Raw genomic sequence first — 22,094 nt, 5'->3', positions numbered from 1 at the left:
CTGTGTCAGGGTGAGAGTCAGGGTCAGAGGACAACTTGGTTCTCTCTCTCTATCGTGTGGGCCCCAGGGATTGAACTCGGGTCATCAGGCTTGGGGGCACCTCTACTAACTGAGCCGTGTGTTTGGAGTGTCTAAGAACTGTTCATTTAAGGGGTTGAGGATGAAGCTCAGCAGTAGACGATTCACTATATGGGGTTCAGCCCTCAGCTCGGGGGTGGGAGAGGAAGTATTAATTTTATGTTGTGTGTGTGTGTTTGTTTTTAATAGAAGTCCGCATAAGAACTTGGCTTCGTGCTCCTCTCTAAGGTGTTATCCTTACACAGTTAGCTGTCCATACAGAAACTTTTGAACAGACCCGCAGGGTAGTTTTAGGTGGCGGTTTATGGGAGGGAAGGGACTATCAGGAATATCCACCGCTAAGTAGCTGTCTGGTTTTTATGAAAACCCATTTACCTACTGAGGCTGTGAGAACACCAGAGGCTTCTCGGACTTAGGTGGTGTTTTGCCCTGTGGTTTAGAACAGTAAATTGTATTTCATTTAGATGGATCATTTCTACATACCACACCCCAGTCGTGCGTGCGGATGTGTTTGTTTATGGGGCAGTTGCGAGCCAGGAGGGCAGGTTTCCCCAGAGAGCTGCCGTAGGCGGCGGTGGTGGGTGAACAAGCCGCCTTGCAGACAAGGTGTCCAAAAGACCATGTCTAAGTGGGATTGGTTCTTCTGCAATTTGTCTCCAGATCTTTCTTTTAAAAATAAAATTAATTTCATTTTAATGTGCACTGGTGTGAGGGTGTCAGGTCCCCTGGAACTGGAGTTAGACAGGTCTGAGCCACCATGCTGGGAATTGAACTCAGGTCCTCTGGAAGAACAGCCAGTGTTGTTAACTACTGAGCGATCTCTCCGGCCCCTCCAGGTCTTTCTTATGTCACTGACATTGGATCTAGCTCATATAAGGAGAATATGCAAAAAGACAAGGGGCAGCATTGCTTTCTGCCCAGGTGCTCTCCCTTCTCTGAGAGTGAACTCGGTATGCAGCCAAGACCAGCTGCACTTGAGGTCTTTGCCCCTTTCTGCCATTAACAGGTTTGTTAATTTTTCCCCTTTGAAATATTTCCTTGAAGCCTGAGGGACCTCTTCACAGTCTGGAAGTCAGGCCAGGAGGAGTGAGGCAACATGCCTGCTGTCTCCAACACGGAAAAGAGATGCTGTTTCTATAAGGATGGAGACTGAGTTCTGAGCCAGTGGAACTTAGGAAAGAGAGTTCACCTTCATAAACCTCCTTTGCTTCCTTCATGAACAGCAGCTTCAGCCAGTCTCAAGAGCGATGTTGGTGCCCTTTCAAAGGTCAGAGTCCTTATGAAGGTGGTATCATCATGTCATGCCGGTCATTGGTGTGGTTTGTCCTAGTTAGGGCTCCTCCTGCTATAACAAAAGACCTTGACCCAAAGCAGGCTGTGTTTTGGGGGTGTTATCTGTCTTACACTTCCACATCCCATGTAGTCCATGACTGAAGGAAGTCAGGGCAGGAACCCGGAAGTCAGGAGCTGATGTAGAGGCTGTGTAGGAGTGCTGCTTACTGGCTTGCTCCTCATGGCTTACTCGGTCTGTTTTCATATAGTACTTAAGACCACCAGCCCAGGAGAGGCCCTACCCACAGAGCTTACTCCCAGGGACCACTAATTAAGAAAATGCCCTGCAGTCTTGTCTGCTTACAGCTAGAGGCATTTTCTCAATCCCAGTGACTATAACTTGTGTCAAGTTGACATAGCCAGTACATAGTTCATATGTGTCATAGCTGGATATGACTGTTGGTTGCTCCCCTCCTTTGTAATCTTGCATGATGCCTTCTGGTACCATGAAAGCTTGTCCTCGGGGAGGGGGCATTCAGGTCAGTTCCATCTCAGGGGCCTCTGGGTGCTATGTCTGAAGTGTGTGGTATGGTCAGTGATAGGGACTTACTTTTCCACCTCGGGACTTACTTTTCCACCTCCGGGGGCGGGGCAACCAATGGCAATAGCAATAAAAATAATAGCAATAGCCTATACTATTTTTGGTAGTCTCTGGGATAACCCTGACCAACAACTCAATAAAGGGCTTCTCATGCCTGATCTTGGGGTTCCCTGTTAAATGGTCATTGGCTCTTGCACCCCATGACTAGCTTTTGCGGGCTGTCTTGTCTTTTGAGGGCCAGACTTGTGTCTTTGTCTGAGACAGTAGCACACACGGCCCTAGGGGAAGGTGACGAGGAGCTGCTAGTGCAGCAGGAGAAAGGGAGGAGGTGGAAGAGGAGTGGTTGGTTCTGGACTGGCTTCGGGGAACAGAGGGAGGGGGTGAGGCCTGTGTGGGATTTTGCCAGGTGGGAGGGAGTGCTTTCTGGATGCAGGGAGCACAATGAGCAGAGGCTGGGAGGCATGAAAACAAGTCATGCTCGGGGGTTTGTTCTAGAACAGACGGTGCCTGGCATTTGGATAGAGGGGCTGGGAGGAGAGAACCAGATTGCAGAGGCCTTGCATGCCAGGCTAAGAAGTGTGGACTTGCTCCCGCGTGCAAGCGATAGCTGTCAAAGGCCTTTCAGCTGGGAGGTGATGTAATCGGATCTGCTTTGGAGCAAAGCCTTGGCAGCGGTGGTGTTGGAGGAAAGGAGGCTGGCGTGGAGACAGGTGGGTGGCAGGGCACTCGTTAGGCTTTTGAAGTAGGTCAGGTGAGAGATGATATTTAAGGCCGGAGGATGAGAACGGTTGGCAGCTGAGTGCCTATCAGCTTGTGGAGTGTTCATCAAGGGGCCGGTGGTCACCTGGGCCAGTCAGGATTTAAACAGAGGTTGCTGTCCCGTGCTCCTGTCCTCTTAGAACAGGGTGTCCAAGAACACTATTCTGCAAACCGGGTTTTCAGGATGCAGCTTGTTTATTTCAGGAGCCCAGGGACTGGGCAGAGTGGAGTCCGCAAACAGGAACTCAGCAGAGGAGTCAGCTGGGACATCAACAGGGAAGCAGCTCAGTGCCACAAGAGGACTGCGTAGGGCCAGGCGGAGACTTTCTTTTGTGTGCCCATGTCTGCTCTAGGTGATATGGCTGGCTTCCATTGGTTGCTGTGAGTCTGGATTTTTTTTTTTGGAAAACTGTCCGTTTGGGAATTTGATGCAATACCCCTTTTCTTCTGATTTCTAGGACTTGAGGGGAGCACAGTTTATGCTTCTTTCTTAGTTACTTTTCCTTACGCACCCCTACCTGGTAAGGAACCTTGAGACAGGGTCCCTCACTGAAATTGGAGCTTGTGGATTTGGCTAGTCTGGGGGCCAGTAAGCTCCCCAGAACTACCTTGGTCTCCTTATTTCCTGACTGACTGAACCATCTCCCCAAATTCTATTTCAGGAACTTTTTGTAGCCCCATATGGTGTTGGTTTTTGGTTTTAAGAAAATAATCACCTAGGAAAATGGTTTATTTTTATGATCTTGTGTGCATTTATGTGGAATTTTGCCAAGGTTGCTCTTTCAAAAAAGTTATTTGGATTAACTGTCAAGAGCAGCAAGTCCTCAAAATCAGAATTTGCTTTGCCCTTTCAGGGGACTTTCAGCAAGAGATTTCTAGGAAATGAGATTCCTGTTTTTCTTGCCTACAGAAGAGAGGTTGAAGCTGAGTGTTAGTGGCACAGGCCTTGAATTCTAGAACTTGGGAGACAGAGAAGTAGGTAGATCTGTGAGTTGGAGGCCAGCCTGGTCTACAGAGTACGTTCCAGGCTGTCCACGGCTACATAGTGAGCCGGTATCTTAGGGGAAAAAGGAGAAAATGCTGGAGGTTTGGAATCATGGAAAGGAGAGTGAGAATGAGGAGTGTTATATATTCTGGGTTATTTGTTTGCCCAGGAATGGCCTAGGTTGTTCCGGACTAAACAGAGGTAAGACTAAAGAATGCTTGTAGCATGACACAAGGCCCTGAATCTGGTTCCCCCTGACAACAAAAGTCACTGATTTCAGTCGCTTCTTCCCCCAGAGTAACAAACACTCAACTCTTTGAAATCTGAGTTTTAAAGTCAAGTCATTTCTTATTATACATTGGCTTATAACTAGGGACATCCAGTCCTTGCCCTGCTTGTCATGTGCGACTCTGCCAGACCGAGGCTTTGAAGCCAGGCGACTGTGTAAGGTCCCAACCCAGTGCCTTGGTCCCAGTGACCTGAGCAGATTGCACAGCTTCCTGGAGCTTGCTCTCTGGGGATCTGGGGTGTGGCTGCTTCTGAAGTTTGCTTTGGGAATGGAGTGTGGTGAGGGCCTAGACTTCAGTTTAACGGCGAAAGGCAGCGGAGGCTGGCTGGGTATCTGTCTCCCTTATTCTGAGAGCCTGATCTGCCAGCAGTGAGTATGGGCTGACTGTGTGTTGCTGTTCCTTGCTACCTTCTGTGCCTCCTCCACAGTCGGGAAGAAGTCTCTGATTTGGGTGTGGCTCTGGTTGCTTGGAGTTGATAGTAGGTCTGTATGTTTTGTTTTTGTCTTTTGCTGGAACCTGGCTGCCCACAGTGATGGTTGCTTCTTTGGTCCTCCTAGGCAGCAAGTTTTCCATTAACTCTTGCAGGTCAGACCAGTTTCTTGTACATTTTTCTCGTGCTGGGGAGGGAGATGAGCCTCCTAACTTTCTGTCTCGATGACAGGGCTTCTCAGCTCCCAGCTCTTTAGTTCCCATTCTGACTGGTAGAGGACAGGTGGAAGCTTTGTGTGGTTGCTCATTCAATTAGAAGATACTAGTTGAAAATCTACTTGGGTCCAAGTGTTTATTCTTTTTTGTTGTTGTTGTATTTCAAGACAGTTGTAGCTTTTTTTTTTTTAAATTTTATTTTTTGGTAGCTTTGGAGCCTTGTCCTGGAGCTCACTCTATAGACCAGGCTGGCCTTGAACTCAGAGATCTGCCCATCTGCCTCCCAAGTGCTGGGATTAAAGACGTGCACCACCACCACTCGGCTCCAAGTGCTTATTCTTAAAATGTTTAATTTGGCCCTCCCAGGACCTTAGCATTCTCACCCACAGTGCCTGTTTTTGTAGGTGACCATGAACCCTGACCCTACCCCTGTCCCTTGTGGCACTAACTTTCTGTTCTTGCTCTGCCCATTTCTGCCATGTACTCTCCAATAGGTGTTTGCAGGGATTGCTGTGTCTGTTCCAAAGGGGTCCACTTTTAAATCCTTACGGGTTCTGGTTCTGAGGTCCTTCACAGTGAGTGCTATGGGCCTACAGATGCTGTGGAGTTGGGGTGTGGGGAGGAAGAGTTGGGAAGTGAAGGACTGTTCACGGGGATAGCTGACTGGTGGGTTAAACTGAGCTGCAGCTGCTGAAGATGGCGTGCCCTTTGGGTTTTGAACTGCCCTCTCCACAGCCCTTGTCTGGATATGCTAAAAGCAGGGGTTGGGGGCTGGTTACAAAATTTGTTCACAATATGCTTTCTGTTTCACTGTCGTTTCTAGATGGCTTCAGACTGACATTTGGGGGGCATATACTTAGATTTCCCATAATGTGAACTCATCCGTATTTTCAGGACTTTACATTTCAAGCTCCTAAATACACAAGGGAACGATAAACTGTAAGGAGTGATGATTGTGGCGTTACATAGACTTGGACTCGAGTTTAGCATCGCTTAATGCCCTGGCAGACGTCTCTTAGTATTGGAGCCTCAGTCTTCATCCATAACAGGGCATCACTGTCCCGATGGGAACTATTCATCCAGGACACCTGGAGTAGGTTTTGGCACATAATAGGTATTGGGAAGTGCTGCAAGGCTGAAGATGTGGTCTCTTGCTTGGAAGAACCTAACACCTGTGGGCGAGGCCAACACACAGGCACATTGGAGGTTAAGTGCCAAGACCCAGGCCGAGTTGGAGCAGAGCACAGGGCCGCTCCCTCTAACCAGGGCTTGGCAGATTGTTTGAAATTTATCAAGACAGGTTTATACTGAAGCCGTCTTTGGCTGGACTAAAAGCTGAGTCTGCTTCCCCGATGCTGTGGTACATAGCATGACCAGAAGCAGCTTGAGGAAGGAAGGGTTTATTTCGTTTTACGGGTTATAGCCACCATGGAGGAGAGCCAGAGCAGGAGCCCGAGGCAGGAGCTTGACGCTGAAGCCCCAGAGGAAGGGTGCTTCCGGTCTGTCCGCAGACTCACGTTCAGCTGCTGTTAAGAACATCTTTTAATGCTGGCAGCATCTTTTATTCGTAACAGAGGACACCTTTTCACTCAGAGCCACAGCCTCACGTTAACACACCTAGTGTGGGAGAGTCTCCGTGGGTGTCAGAGGACAGGGATGAGCCAAACCGGTGTTGGTGCTGGCTCGAAGTGCGGGTCATAGTTGCCAGACATCATCATTTTGCTTTCTTTGTCCAGGTTTATGTACACCTTTGGGTGGCCCAGGGCACTACCCCCCCCCCCCCATCACAGGCTACAACTGCCCAGTTGTCTACTTCACTAATAGGCTACCCTACTCTCAAATCAACGGCAAACTCTTATTCAGTTCTGTCTGGTGACCTATCAACTGAACTTACCTGCCTAGCAGTGGTACCCTAATGAAAACTTGACCCTTCTACGTCAATCAGCAACCAAGAAAAATACCCCGAAGACGTGCTCTCGCAGGCCAATCTGATGAAAGCAAGTCCTAAATGAAGGGTCACTCTTCCCAGGTGTGTGGAATTAAGATTAGCCCTTCCAGGTGGGTTGTTGTAAAACAGCAGCGTGAGCAATGGGTGGGGCTATTCAGAGCTCTACTCAGTTTGAGAGGGGCAGGTAGGTTATTGGAGGAAGGCAGTCTTGAGACAGGAGCCCTGAGAGCCTGGTGTGCGGTGTTAACTGGTGGGCCTCATGGACCTTGCCGAAGAACTGAAACATGGCTCTGTAGGTGATGGACTCTCTGAAGGGCTTACGGGAAGGGACTTGCTTAAATTTGTGTTCCTGTAGATTGAAGGTAGGAAGGGGCAAAGATTTAGGAAGCACAGAAGGGAGGCCTGGAAGCCAGTGAGACTCTCGTTTGGTTAAGATAGTAACTTGGTCTTGGCTAGGAGTGGGGCACGGAGAGTGAAATCGGCTTGATTGATAGGTATATAGGGGGAGGAAGCAGGAGCCGTTTAGATTACTGTTCAAGGTTTCAGTATAAATAGTGGTGAAGGGGAGCACCACAGTGCGAGAGAAGGATGCAGGCGTAGGACAGATTCTCCCTGCTGGGAGCGTGAGTTTGGGGCACTTAACACTAAGGTACCCGTGGGGGTCTAGGTGGAGTTCATGAGACGCTGGGTGTTGGCCACGGACTTTAGAAGCACAGTGGAAAAAAAAAGTCAGGACTAGAGATGAGAAACAGCTTAGGGGTTCGGATACAGTACCACAATAAAAAATGTTAATAATACCTACGTGTAAACTTCTGGTTAAAACGTAAACGTAGAGTTTACTATTTAATAAGACAACCCAAAAGTCAAGAGTCAGGGGCGGGAGAAAGCCTTGCCTTTACAGGGCCCTTTGTCCTATACAGCTGTATTATTTTTGTTTTTTAGACGTTTAGAGGAAATACTGTAAAGAAATGATTAATGGTGTACATTATCAGGTGGGCCGGAAACCAAGAGCAGAACACAAAAATAACCCATGCTGCAGTCTGTGATGCTATTATGCATAATTCTAGGTTACTTCATGCTCCGACAATAATACCATTCATGGGGGGGTTTAGAGTTCCTACCTTTCACATACATTATTTCAGTCAGAATTAATCACGCCTCCATCTGTGCTCGCAGCAATTAAAATATTTTAAGAATTATAAATGTTAAATGATGCTCGGTAAAGTTTGGGAAAGGGGAGAAAAGAATACCATTATGTGTTTAAGGCAGCAGCCATGACTGCCTTCCCTTCTAGCCGCCGTGTGTCTTTAGGAACACAGTTGCGGCCAGCTTGTGTGACTTAGGGGCTTTTGCCTCACAGGGCTTCACGGATTTTTCCAGGTGTTTTCAGTGTCTGGGTCCTCACTTGCACCCCACTCCCCTCCCGCTTCTATTGTATCCCAGTTGGTTTTGGCTGTGTTCTTCTTCTCTCTCTCTAGGTGCTTGGGGCTGGTATGGCCTCTTTGCCTTCAGAATCAGGGCACAGAGAAAGATCTCAGCAGGCACTCTTGAAAGAATAGATGCTCGTTTTAGGCTTTATAGACACTGTAAGGTGGGGGTGGTGGATATTTTGGGCCGTTTCAGCCAAGAGGAGATTCGGAAAAAGTTACCTGCAAGATGCTGGACTCAAGCATTCTGCTGACCTCTAGCCCAGCAGCCTCCCATTGTCCTCGAAACCAGAGGTTTTACTGTGGTTCAGCATGATTCAGCATGGAGGATCATTTTGAGACGCATAAGAGCTGTCTTGTGTTCTGCTGCTGCTGAACTGGGCTCATCCTTCAGCGGCGAGGTTGACCAGCTGTGTGACCTTGAGCCTTACCGTCCCAGAGTGGCGTGACAGGTTGCACAGGTGTAATGTATTTGGGGCACCTGTTTGCACAGGACTTTTGTAAGTTTGGATGCTAAGAACCATGGTAGTCACTTTTCTGTTGCTGTGGTCAGATGCCACAGCCTTGACCAATGCAACCTAAGGAAGAACGATGATATTTTTGCTTGTGATTGCAGAGAGTAAGGGTTGGTAATGGCAGAGAGGAAGCATGGTGGCAGGAGCAGGATTCTGCGAGCCTGCGTCTGTGAGCTGCTAGCTCAGGGCAGAGGGAACAACTGCAAAGGGCTTTAGACTCTCAAAGTCCCCCTCCAGTGACATACTTCCTCCAATAAGGCCATTCTTCCCAAGCCTCCCCAAATAGCATCTCCCAGTAGGGACCAAGTGTTCAATTACTTGAGCCTATAGCGAGTGTCCTTGTTCGAGCCAGTCCTGGAACTGGAGAGGTGGGACCTGGCATCCGGATGGTGCTCACTGAATACTAATGAAAAGAAATCGTTGATTAAAAAGAATCCCCATGTTAGTAGGGATCCTGGGAACAGGAGAGCTGTCTTCCAATGCAAGCAGTCTGTCGATACGTATTCATGCAAACTGTTGAAACGGAAATCCTGGTTCTGGAATGACATAATTGTACGAGTGCACACAGTTGAATCACGTAGATGGTTACTGCGTGATTTAGTACCAAAAAGTCGGGGGGAATGTTCATTTCCAGAGCAGAGTTGGAGGAGAAACATGTCACCCATACGGTGCAATGCTCGACCGTCATGGTAACTAAAATATTTTACTAGTAGAATTGTCTGTATCAGATCGGTTTGTGGGACGTTTTCTTGATTGCTGGTTGATTTAGGAGCACCCAGCTCTCCCTGGGCAGAAGGGCTGGGCTCTCTAAGAAGGTGTAGCTGAAAATGAGCCTGAAGGCTTGGGAGTAAGCTTCGTTCCTCCATGGTCCCTGCTCTAGTTCCTGCCTCGAGCTCCCTGCCCAGCATCCCGCAGCCATGGACTCTGTGTGCTGGAAGTGGAAGTGAAGTAAACCCATTCCCCCCTCAAGTTGCTTTTGGTAAGCATTGTATCACCCTGACCAAAGCAAGCTAGAACAAGAAGGCGGCTCAGTTCAGGGGAGAGAATGAGAACAGGGACATAACCTCTCCTAGGGATGGTTGAGGGGAAGGTTTTTATTGTAGACTGAGACAAAACTGGGCCAGGTGGAGTTTGGGGCAGAGTGAGAGTGGAGAAGAGAGGAAGACTTAAGACCCACAGGGCGAAGGGAGCAGGGAGAGGGAGTGAGGGAACCAAGAGGACAAAAAGAACCAAGAGAATGCACCACCAAAATGGCCGGTTTTTATAGGAATAAGAAGCTGGGGGAAAGGGAAGCCAAGGCCTTGGGCTGGAGAGGTTTAGGGTTGGGGCGGTAGAGAGGGCTGAGTGAGAGGAGCCACAGGTACTGAGTGAGCCTGGTGGCCAGCATGTTTGTTAAATAGGCACCACAGTTGGTCATTTGTCCTGAGTGACAGAGAGGAAGCCCAATGGCTGACAGGGCAGGTGTCTTCTGTGTACTGTTGAGGTAAAGAGCCGCAGCTCCCAGCTTGATCCACGTGGGCGTCCCTCCCATCCGCCATTCTGCTTTCTGTGGTTCAGAAGTAAGTGCACCATCAACTGAAATGCCTGGTATTTACCTTGATTTGTTCAAGAGGGGCAGACACATTTACAAACTTTTATTGTAGTGTTGTAATTGTTTTATTGTTAGTTATGGTTGTTAATCATTTACTGTGACTAATTTATAATAGGGGGGGACTGTGTGTGTGTGTGTGTGTGTGTGTGTGTGTTAGGGGAAACAAAATGGGTAGACTTTGGTGCTGAGGTTTTTTTGTATCTGTTGGGGCTCTTTGGAAGTATACATTGGAGAAGGGGGGTTATTAAATGACACCATCACGTTTATTTTTTAAAAGTATACATTACATATCTTTTTTAAATTGTACTTATTTTTTGTGTGGGTGAGTGCATGCGTGTGAGCACCACAGCAGGTGTGTGGAGGCCAAAGGGTGACCTGGCCTGTATCAGAGCCTCTCCTTCTACCGTGTGGGTCTTGGGGATCAAACATGTTGTCAGGCTTAGCAGTAGGTGACTTCACCTGTTGAGTCATCTTACTAGGTCTTGCATTGTGTATCTGTTACACATTTACACTGTGCCAAGATTTTGCCCATTTGAGCACGCCCGCACACACACAGATAGAAGACAGAGAAAGAATCCGGATGACATTTGGTTGGTATGGTTGAATAGTTTTTCTTTTAAAAAAGCATTTTGTACTGCTCGTCATCACTTACACATTCCATAATTCTATATTTTATTTTAATAAGCACAAAACATTTTTTTTCCCTCAGTCTTAATGAAATGAACCTAGCCAGGAATAGTGGTGCACACCTTTAGTCCCAGTACCCAGGAGGCCGAGGCAGGTAGATGTCTGAATTTGAGGCCAATCTGGGCTACAGAGTGAGACTCTGTTTCAACCAACCAACATTTTTCCTTCCCAAGTTTCACCTGAAAATTTCTTATTAAATTTTAAATATTAATTTTCAATGCCCTTTTTAGGATTGCCTTGTTGTCCTGAGTGTGGATAGGACACTCAGCTGTGACAGATGGTGTTGGGGTATCTTTGAGTGCCTGAAAGTGCAGGGAAGGGAACTTGTCATCTCTTCACCCACCTAGATTCTTGTGCTGGGCTACACATCAAGCTAACACAGAACAAGTTAGTAGGGGACAGTCACGTTATGTGTATGAGCATAAGAGTGTCTCACAGCAAGAGGAGTGAGGTCATTGATGCTCATATAGCATAGTAGGCATAGAGGCTTCTAGTAGGTGGTGGAAGCCGCCTCAGGGTGGATGGAGACTACCTTCTAATGCAGATAAAGCCTCTGGTGTAAAGATAGCTGTTGGGAGCAGCTTTCTTACTAACGGACCTGTCCTGTTTAGATGTCCATCCCCTTTCTGAAAATCAGCTTGGGACCTGTGAAGAGGTGTCTTATGGTAGTCTTCTGAAGCCGTGTTTTGGGGAGGCAACTCCTGAGCCGCACAGCAGTATCCTTCTCTGTCATGTAACGAATGTGTAAAAGATGAAGTCATTTTAATGTCAGAAACTTTCCCATTGGCACAGGCAGAGCCTGTACTACACAGATCTAATTTTAGCCAGAGAGATTCTGTCTCAGAACATCAGCAATTATAAACTGGCAGAAGCTGGCCTAACCTTTTTTTATTTTATGGTTTGTAGATCAGGAAAGTTATTTTAATTATTTCTGCAATTAGGTGAGGATCAGAGTCTTTAGTAGGGTATGGCAGAGGTGGACGGGAAGGCAAGGGAAGGGAGTGGTGTTTGGAGTACAGACTTGGTTAACCCTCCCCGGAGAGGAAGCAGGAGCTCCGTGTCTGCTTCGAGTTGAGATTTTTTTCTTTGATACAGGGTCTTGTATAGTTCAGTCTGGCCTGGAGCTTGAGCTCCCCCTACCATTGTCTTTAGTGCTTTGGGAATGGAGAATATTATTTTTGGCTATTTCTTGATCTTTTTTTTTTTTTTTTTTTTGAGATAGGATACATCCATTCTTGAACTCTTCCATGTAACTCCTGATCCTCCTGTTTCTACCTCTTGAGTGCTGGGATTACAGGTATGTACCACCATGCCTAGCTATGCTTCAGATTTTAACCTTGAGATCTTGGTGTTATGTATAAGTTATTTGGGGGGAAAAAGAATACTTCTGGAAGAAGGAATAGATCTGATTTTTTTTTTAAGCTTTATTTCTACCTGTGTATGTGCCTGCATGGTTGTTATACATGTACTAAGAGCATTTGAGAACCCTTGGGAGTCAGAAGAGGGTGTCTTATCCCTTGGAACTAGAGTTTCTGGCAGTTGTGAGCTGTCGTCTGGGTGCTGGGGGGCATTGAACTCAAGGCTTTGTGCAGTCTAGGTAAAGACTCTGCCATTGAGCCTTGAGTGGGTGTGTGCTGACTGGGCCTTTCCTTGGTGGTTGTGAGGACAAAGAGATGACACATGTAACACGCACTGCCTTGTCTCACTAAGTGTAAGTGTTCGGCACATACAACTCTTCCCAAGCCCTCACAACTCCATAGTTTCCCTATGTTGGTAGCACAGCATGTCTGTATGAGGTTGGCCTGTATTTCTGTCCAGCCTTATGTGATCTGGGAATAGAGGTAGCTGTCTACTGGGCTCAGTGCTGTGCACTGAAAGCGATTGAAAGTGTTAGGCTTGGCTCCCCTTAAGCCTTCAGCAGAATGGAAGGTTCCTGTGTACCGCAGCAGTTTCTGGTACAAAGCACGTTTTGTAGAGGTGGGGTGTAAATTCCAGTGTAAAAATTTTAATCCCAGTATCGGCCACTTGAGCTTTATTAGCTCCGCTGGAGGCAGATACCCACAGGTAATCTCTTTCCTCCCAGGGCATGGCCAGGAGGCAGGTGAAGGACCCATTGTTGATGTTCCCAACCAGGAACCTCTTGGGTTCTCATGGAGTGGATAATGAGACATCTTCTGGGCTGAGAAATACTTCCCTTCCCTGCCTTCATCTAAATCTTTCCTGTCCTTTAAACTCCTCATGTCTTTGGATACTCTCCAGACAGCCCCCAGTTCTGCCCTTGCTCTCTCTAGGAAGCAATATTGCATCCCTGCTCTGTTCCTCCTGGAGACAGCGGACCTGAGGGTATGCCCTTTGGACCTTTGCTCTTTGTCCCATGCCTCTGTTTAGCTTTGCTCTGGGGACAGTTTGGTGTTCAGGGCACAGCTGCTGATTCTACTTGTTCCCCCCCCCCCTTTTTTTTTTGAGGCAGGGTCTTTCTCTGTAGCCAGACTGGCATGGAACTTGCTGTGTAAACCAGGCTGGTGTCAAAACTCACAGAGATCCACCTGCCTCTGCCTCCTGGGTGCTGGGATTAAAGGCGTGCAACTTTGAGCTGGTTATACTCTTTGTAGAGATCAATACTCCATATCTTAGAAGAATCTCTTGTATGGTTTTCCACATAGCAAACAGGCTCCTTAATTTTAATTTACAGAGAGGGAAAATAAGGAGCATAAAAATAGCTCAGTATGTGTCCTTCAATAGTTTTCTTTCCACAGACATATGCTAAGTGTGGTATGCCGTTCTTTTTTTGTTATTTGGCTACATATTTTTTTTTTAATACACAAGTGTGGTATATTTTTATCACATACCAATATATATTCAAATGGTTCCCAACAGTTGTGTGTAATTTGCTTTTTAGTCTGTTAGGAATAGCATTTAATTTATAACTATTATTCCTGAATTTTAGGTAACATTGTGATGAAAACTGCCCTTCAAATTTTATTGGATATCTTCCAACCATTAAACTGCTTTAAATGAACATAAAATGACTAAATCTTTACAGCTTGTTCATTTTTTTAATATCTGAGCAATCTCTGCGTTCCCGAACTGAGCTAGGCGCCGGGTGATCCGCCCAGGTCTAAGAGTCATAGCATTGAGGGTAAAGCACAACATGTGTGCCCCCAGGAGTGTTTCATGGGCTGTACATAAGCACTTTAGTTAGGTTAGGCACGAGAGAATGTCAGTGTGTTCAGCTCAGACCCTCGACAGTAGCTCTCTGTGAATGTGGGCTGTGTGTGTTGATGAGCAGACTATGATGGGAGAGTCTGGCTGTGACTGTGACCCTGAAGATTGGGACACCAGGCATAGGGACCTAGTTCACTTTGAAGAATGGTGTTTTGAGTATAAATCTCAAATTGTACTATAGCTGGTGAAGTTATGTGGGGTATGGGTTAGCCGTCCTGGGGTTCGGTTACATATGCATGGATTATGGGATGTTACAGTAAGCAAGGAAGCAGGCTGGGATGTTCATTGTCTGGTGGGATGAGAGTTGGGTACCTAGGTGTGGACTTGGGTTTTGCTCAATACTGATCATTGGGCTGGTACGCACACAGGAATGATGAAGGCCTAGCAGCCATGATATATGATAGCATCAAGCACACCCGTATCTTCACCCTACGGGTACCGTTCTCCAGTGACCCGGACTCCGTGGATGTGTTATTATAGACCTGGAGCATCTTGTATGGCCAGAAAATAAGGAAGTGCTCACAAAACAAAGGATGTGGGCATGTTGAAGGGAGGAAGGAGCCAACCTCAAGGAGCTCTTAGTATCCAGAGCTAACTTTAGCAACAGAATAAATAGTGTGCTTCTGCATAATAAATCCAGAGCATAATATGTGTATTCACATGGCATGAAATTTATGCTAAGACAGGTAACATCTTTCTTATAGAAGAATTTCAAATAGTCTTTGTAGACTTTTCCTTCAGGAGCCTAAGGCTGAAGTCCGCACTCCCCGCAGCTCACTGAGGGTACACTGAGGCTGAGTTGGTGACTCTTCTCAGGGGTAGAGTATGGGAAAAGAGAAGTGAGCTCACAGCAGCTGTCTCTGAGCCGAGCAGTCAAAGCTAACCTAGTGGTTAGCCGTCCTGTGACAGCGTGGGCATACAATGGTTGTGGGACCTTAGCCTGATGCCTCCCGATATAGCCATTAAAAAAAAAAAAAAAAAAGTCAGGCCTGCGTCTTTGCCACCCGCTGAGGAGTTGCTATGAGCTAGGCCCACCCTCCTGAGCTGAAGAAATTTATGGACAAGAAGTTAACATTGAAATTAAGTGGTGGCGACATGTATGAGGGATGCTGCAGACCAATGATCCCTCTGTGCATCTCCGTGATGGATGAATGTGTGGAGACGGCAGCCAGTGGGCAACAGAACAACATTGGCTTGGTGATCACACAAGGAAAACAGCATCACATTAGAGGCCTTGAAAAGAGTCTATAAACAGTGGCTCTTCAACAGAGGAATCCACATCCCTCCCCAAAGGGCATTGTTGACTCTGGTAGAGCACTGGGTCATCTATATTTTTACATGAAACTTTTTTTTTCCTAAATAACTTTTGTGATTTAAAAAAAAAAGCCAGACAAAACCCACCGAGAAACATTATATAAAATACTTGACCAGAGGCTGGGCAGTGGTGGTGCACGCCTTTAATCCCAGAATTCGGGAGGCAGAGGCAGGTGGTTCTCTGTGAGTTCAAGGCCAGCCTGGTCTAGAGAATGAGTTCTAGGAAGGGCTCCAAAGCCAGAGAAACCCTGTCTTGAGAAACTAACTAACTCACTAACTTACTAACTAAATAATAAAAAGCCCCAACAGCAATAACAAAACAGTTGACCAGGACTCCTCAACACCATTTAGGATGTGGAAAAAAAAAAACCCAGGGAAATAAGGAAAACTATAAGATACCGGAGGAAGTCAGGGAGACAGAGAACAAGTAGCTACGAAGTGGGACCCTGGACCAACAGCCTAGAGCAGAGGGATGTTAGTGGGATGCTGGAGTCACCCAGATGATGTTTTGTTATGAGGACATTCAAATGAGGGGAAGCATGAAATGAATAGACAATGATTCCCCATTCTCTACACTCTACATCTGTGATTTTATTCTCTTGACTCGTTATATACCTGCCCATTAATCCATCTTACTTTAGAAAGAACTTTAAGGCTGCAAACATCAGTGCATATGCCTCCCCTCATACAACTGAGCCTGTTTAAAGAATAAGTTCATCTTTTAAATGTTTTTAGTAGCACATTCATTGTACACAGTAATGGGTTTCATTATGACAGTTCCATGTATGCGGCGCAATGTATTCTATCTCATTGAACCCCCATGCTGTCCCCGCCCCAATCGACTAATCCCCTTCACCTCCCCTAGCCTCCCAAGGTGGTTGTCTAGCAGGTACCCGACCCTTCATAGTTGACACCCGTCTGCGGTTGCACACTGTAGAGTGTGGGGGAAGAGGATAAGTTATAGGGGATGCAGGTGTTGTGGTTGTGTCCTAGAGTGATGAACGGCGTGATTACCTGAGCGTGTTTGCCTGTCATGTATGTGTGCCTGTGGGTACCGGGATGCTCTGGTACCTGTGAGTGTCCGGGAGATAATAGTTATCCTGGTGTCAGAGCAGCCGGAGGCATTGTGTGGGGTGAGAGTCCGGGCTGGGGCAGTAACGTACCCCTGAGTTTGGGATGTGTGGAGCTAGAGCATTTTAAACCTCCCAATATCCTTTTTCCCTTTCCAGGGGTCGCCTGAGGAAAGAGGGGTGCCAAGGAGAGCAGCTTTAGCTCTGGAAGGGCAGGAGGATGAGTGGTTATGCAGAGAGGACCGCAGTCACTCCCAAAGCCCACAGGCCTGGGGCTGTGCCCAGCGGATGGCCTTCCAGCTGCGAACAGTGGCCCTATTCAGTTTGGATGCACAATGATTTAAAAACTAATCAGGAGCCAAAGCCTGAGGCTGGAGACAAACACAAATATCTTGTTGACCGCGCAGTCATCTCGAGTCTGTCAGATAGGAAGTTACTGAGGAAGGTCAGAGTGATGTAATGGCGTGTGCTGAGCTTTCATCCTTAAACAGATGGGCCCCCGAGGTACCATCTGCAGCTCTCTGGGCCCTTTGGAAATCATCTCCTATAAATGAAATTGTCGTAACTTACTATTGAGAAATTGGTGTGGTAACCATACCAGAAGTAGAACTGGAAAAAATGAAGGAAATTTCCACTGTAGATAACTGCTTCCTTTTCCTCCCTTTGATTATAAACAGCCCCGAGATTTATTATTTTGCTCAGCTTTCTTGTAGAGCATGGGAAGAATGCTGGTGTCCACCCTGCCCCAGCCATTGAAAGTAAACTGCCTTGTGTCCTCTCAGGCTCGCACAACTGCCTCCTACCCTACCTAAGCCAGTGTCAGCTGGGCACTCTTTATAAGCTGTTTTGCTATTTTCAGTTTTTGTCGAGGAGGAAGTAATGCTTTTGTTTCTGGTCTTCCCCTACCACCCCTCCTCCCACCCCCTGCTCCGCCCCAATCAAAGGAATATTTTTGTTCTGGGAAGGCAAGGGCAGGGGATGTTCCTAATGAATTTAGAGAAAGACAATATACAGCATTGTATGTAAGTGGTGGACTTGTGAGTCTTAATTGAATTTTTAATGAAACGTGTCAATAAAGCATATTGGAGCAGAAAGCAGGGTCTGCAGTACTCCTTGGTTTATTTATCTGATGGTTATTGGCACACTGTTCCAGGTACAGCGTGCCCTGGTAGAGAGACACCATCAGGAGGAAATAGTGTTCTCGGAGGAGTACAGATGGTTCGATGCAGGAGGAGTCAGGTCAGGCTTCTTAGAGGAGGTGGTTTTTGTATGGTCTCTCAAGGGATGTCTAGGTGAAGGTTGGGGCTTTGGCAGAGGGAGACACCCACAGGTAGCTGAGTGGGCCCAGAGGGAACCCAAGCAGGCATGGGGTTGTAAGTGGCTGGTACACTTGTCTGTGTGGGGATAGAACAGAGTGTGTAGTGAGTGGGTGAGACCCAGAAAAGGGGACTCAAGACAGGGCAGGGTTGGTTTGGAAGCAGAGTGGAGGGCTGGGAAAGCAGAGTGGAGGGCTGGGGAAGGTGCCTGTGGCTGAGTCCTGGTGAGGAACAGAGCGCCAGGGAGGTGGGGGATAGCATATCAAGCTTGCCTGCTTGGTTGCTGGGTGGCGTGGGAGGGAATGATCAAAGTGTGGAGCAGTTGTCGAGGGGCCACTGAAGGGGCCTTTTTTTAGTCTTTGGAGGACCTTTCTGGGTCTGAGAATTCCAGGGCTCTGGCACTCGGAGCTACAGCAGGACCTCAGAGAGAGGGTGTTTTGACTTGGAATGTAGTTGAGAAGCTGAGGCCTACTGTGAGGCCCACCTTGTGCTGCAGAATCAGAGTGATGGCTAAGGCAGAGGTGGATGGTTAGTGATCAACTCTGGGAGGCTGGGTGTGATGGACAGGACACACTCAAGGGCCACCAAAGGGCCAGGATCTTGGGAGGTGGATTCTGTGCTGGCTGAAGGACTGGAACACAAGCATGGTGTGACACTGGCCACTATGAAGAGTTCCTGGTGAAGCCTAGGTTTGGGGACTGGAGGTGGGTGTGATGAATGACAGATGCTATCACTTCATGTGCTGGACACAACTCTAAGGACAACAGCACCGTGAACGGCTTATCCCCGTCTATAGAGAAGCATTGAGGCCCAAAGAGGGGAAGAAATTGCTCCAGGTCACATGGTGAGTAAAAAAAATGGAGTTGGGGTTCTAATCCAGATCATCCCCTGTGCCCTTTTCCCCTTAGGAGGGCTGACTGTCGGGCACAAACATACAGGGAAAGGACGGGAAAGAGAACTGTGACCTAAGGACCACCGTACCGCATTCCCTCCGTGAACGAGAAGTTTCCAGAAGTAGGTAGGTGTCTGCTGAGAATTGGGGTGGAGGGTGGTGTGACCATGCATGGGGGGCACCAAGGGAGGAGCAGTTTTCACAAGCGGCGAGAGGGGAAATGGGCTGGAGTAGTTCCCTTTGTCCAGAGCGTGTTTGAGCTGGTGTTTTCTTAGCTGAGCAGGTGAGTTCACGTGCAGAGAACAGAGTTCTAGCGGCAGGGGGAAAGAGTTCTCTTCAGACGTTGCTGCCCGTGGTGACTAAGAACCACTTGAGTGTGTATTTGTGCCTCAGAACTAACTGTAGCCTTGCACACGGGAAAATGTTTCTGTTCTTACCACCATCCTAAAGAGTAAGATAGCGGAGGGAGGGAACAATAGCCGCCGCCAGCTACAAAACTTTCTCCTTTGCAAAGTGGGCGCTTAGCGGATATGTGAATGAATGCTGGGGGTTTGCTGTATGCACTGTTGTCATTTTGTCCCTATTTGGAGGGATGAGGTCAGCTCTGCTGCACAGAGTAGGACCCCAAGTTTAAACAGATCAGACATCTTGCCCAGGGTCGCGCTTTTAGAAAGTGGGGAAACCGGTGCTTGCTGTCCGCTCCTCCTGCCTCTACTCAGGGGCCTGGAAAGCAGAAAGAAGGTTCTGGAAACTGTGTGAGGAGTGGGAGTTGTTAACAGAAGTAAGAAGAATGCTTGATGAGAGGAGGAAGGTGGGAGGAGGTCTAGTCATGAGACTTCACGGATCACGGTGTGATGGGAGAGCCTGGCCTCCAATACTTGGGCTGGGTATAGCAGTGCTAGAACTGTCAGAGGGTACGGGAGGGGACTCCAGATTGTCATGAGTGTGTGTGGCCATCTGCGCTACCTACAGATACCCGCTTGCTGGCAGCTTCTTCCCAGGCCGGGGCCCTTAGTTGGACGGGATGGATCCGAGGGCAGTGCTGAAGAGCAGCTTAGCCCACCTCACTTTTCTCATGCTCCTCCCGGTGTGTCTCCTTCCTGTCCCTTTCTCTGGGGGCAGCTGGGGACCCACTGAGTCTCCACTCAGGAATCTGGTACTGAATGGAGATGCTTGGATACAAGGAGGGGAAGGAAGCCAGTAAGTAGCAAAGCCCACATGGGAGGTCAGATCATGGCCAACCTCATTTTGCAGACAGTTGACAAACTGAGCTCTCTGCTCGCTCTTTGTTTTTGGCAGAATAGTATGAGGTGAACGTATTAGGAATTGGATGGGACCAGCTCCTTAAGAACATTCGTGTGACTGTAACCTAAAATGCCCAAGGCATATATGTCCAGTTTTCAGTGGCGGCCCATGCTGTTTGGGATCTCTGTGGTATAGGTGCAAGGATGTCTCAGGCCGTTGGATTGAGTGAGGTGTTTATGAGGGAAATTCTCCCCCCCCCCCGAGAGTTGCTGTTATCATTTTCCTTCACGTGTTTTCTTTGGACCCAGCAGGAGTCATTTATCCTCCTGGTTGGTGGCTTTTAAATTCTGTGCTTGAGAGGTGGGCTGTCTGGGAAGCGCTTTCCTGCGAAAGGGATGGTGACCGGTGACCGTAGCAAACGAGGTCTGTGATTATGTAATCATTTAGAATAAATAAAAAGCTGGTGCATGGCAGGTCCTGCAAGGCAGCCTGGAAATGAGCGGCGGCGGCGGCATCGTGAGGGATTAAGTTGCACTGCAGTTGAATTTTGCAGCTGTCAGAGGCTCCACAGTACAGTCAGGTGTAAACAGACCTTCATCAGCATCACTGGAAAGGGCTTTGAGGATCCAGACAGAGCTCTGTGGGATGCTGTCCATCAAAAAGGTCACTTACCAGCCTTGTTTCCGACTGCGATGGTTTACCCCCAGCGGCTGGCAGAATCCGTGGGGCTTTTTGCGAGGAGAGGTAGAGGATATCTGGGCTCACCTGGATCCTGCTTTCAGCAGACATGCGCTTCCTTTTCGCCAGCTAAGGCACATTTAGAGGCCAGGGGGAAACGTGCCTTTAAAATAGGACTCAAGTACCAGTTGCTCAAGTAGTTCTTCAGTAAAATAATTATGACTAATTTGGGGACTAGGATTAAAACTCGGTGGTAAAATACTTACCTTGCATGGGTGAGGCTCTGGGTTTGCTTCCAGCCCCTGGATGTGTGTGTGTGTGTGTGGGGGGGAACTAATGTTATAATAACTTAATCTTCGGTGCCTTCTTAGAATTACTGAATGAGCTTTTGCAATAAGTTTTTTTTTGTTTGTTTGTTTGTTTTCACCCCTGTATCTCTCGGCCATGAACACTCCTGGCACGAAGAATGAATTTAATATAGATGAATTACATGGCACAGGGAAGTACCGTTGCCTGACCTGTTCAAAGCCACAGGGCTAGTAACTGGATGCCTTGCGAATTGATAAACAAAGTACCAGTAGATAATGACTTGCTTCAGAACCTCTTCACTAAACACAGTTGGGGGCTGGAGAAATGGCTCTGAGGTTCAGAGCCCCTGCCGACCTTAAAGACCTGTCTTAGGTTCCCCGTGTCTACATGTGACTTAGACACCTGCCTGTAGTTCTAGCCACTGGGGATCTGACACTGTTTTGTGGACTCTGCAGGGTCCTGCACTCATGTGCAAATACCCTTCCCACACCACATACACACATAATCAAAAAAATAATAAAAATACATTTAAGAAAGGAAAAGATTCTAAAATGATCAGTGTTGAGTATAGAAGAGTTCTGAGGTTTATAACGTCTAAAAGTTTGATAGAAGTTTTTTTCTGGGGTTGGAGAGACATCTCAGTGGTTAAGAACACTTGCTGGTCTTGCAGAGAGAATGTGCATTTGGGTCCCAGTACCTATGTCAGGCAGTTCATAACTGCTTGTCACAGTTCTAGAGGGGAAGTGCTGTCTCCCCCGCCTCCCAGCTTCACCTGCATGCACATGCTACACACAGGAGAGCACACATACCTGTAAAATAAGTAAATCTCTAAAGCTTAGTTTTTCTCAGGTACTAAAAGTTCTAATCTTTTATAGATTAAATGAATGCAGTTTTCTGTATTTTAAGTGTCAAAAGCGTTAAATGAGAAACAACTTAGAACAAGTCGTATATTTTATAAACACTACATTTAGGACTTTGACAATTTGTCCTTGATGTCACTTATTTTTAAGAGCTGTTTCACTGGTTATTTTAATATATATGCATATATATTATATGTATCTAAAATATTTGTGTATGCCTGTGTGTTTCCCTGAGTGTGTATATATATATGTGCACCACACGCATGCAGCAATCATTGGAGGTCAGAGGGTCTTTGGATCCCCTAGACCTAGGGTTAACAGATGGTTGTTAGCCTCTGTGGGTGCTGAGAACCGAACCTGGGTCCTGTGTAAGAGCAATGACTGCTC

At 47.4% G+C, this 22,094-nt stretch overlaps 1 protein-coding gene across 1 annotated transcript in view; it reads left to right on the top strand.

Annotated features, from left to right (window-relative positions):
* Tanc1 (tetratricopeptide repeat, ankyrin repeat and coiled-coil containing 1) overlaps window positions 1-22,094 on the top strand; it is a 227,565-nt gene that overhangs the window by 20,888 nt on the left and 184,583 nt on the right. Inside the window, exon 2 of the mRNA XM_050121991.1 lies at window positions 18,632-18,741. The gene's annotated coding sequence lies outside the window, so the exon portion shown is untranslated. The remainder of the gene's footprint in view (window positions 1-18,631; window positions 18,742-22,094) is intronic.

The sequence above is a fragment of the Alexandromys fortis genome, unplaced genomic scaffold, assembly GCF_014885135.2.
Source record: "Alexandromys fortis isolate MF-2015 unplaced genomic scaffold, M_Fortis_MF-2015_v1.1 scaffold_8_9099976_23576923, whole genome shotgun sequence".
Lineage (NCBI taxonomy): Eukaryota > Metazoa > Chordata > Mammalia > Rodentia > Cricetidae > Alexandromys > Alexandromys fortis.
Note: the sequence above shows the minus strand (reverse complement) of the source record. Positions and strands in the feature narration are given on the sequence as shown.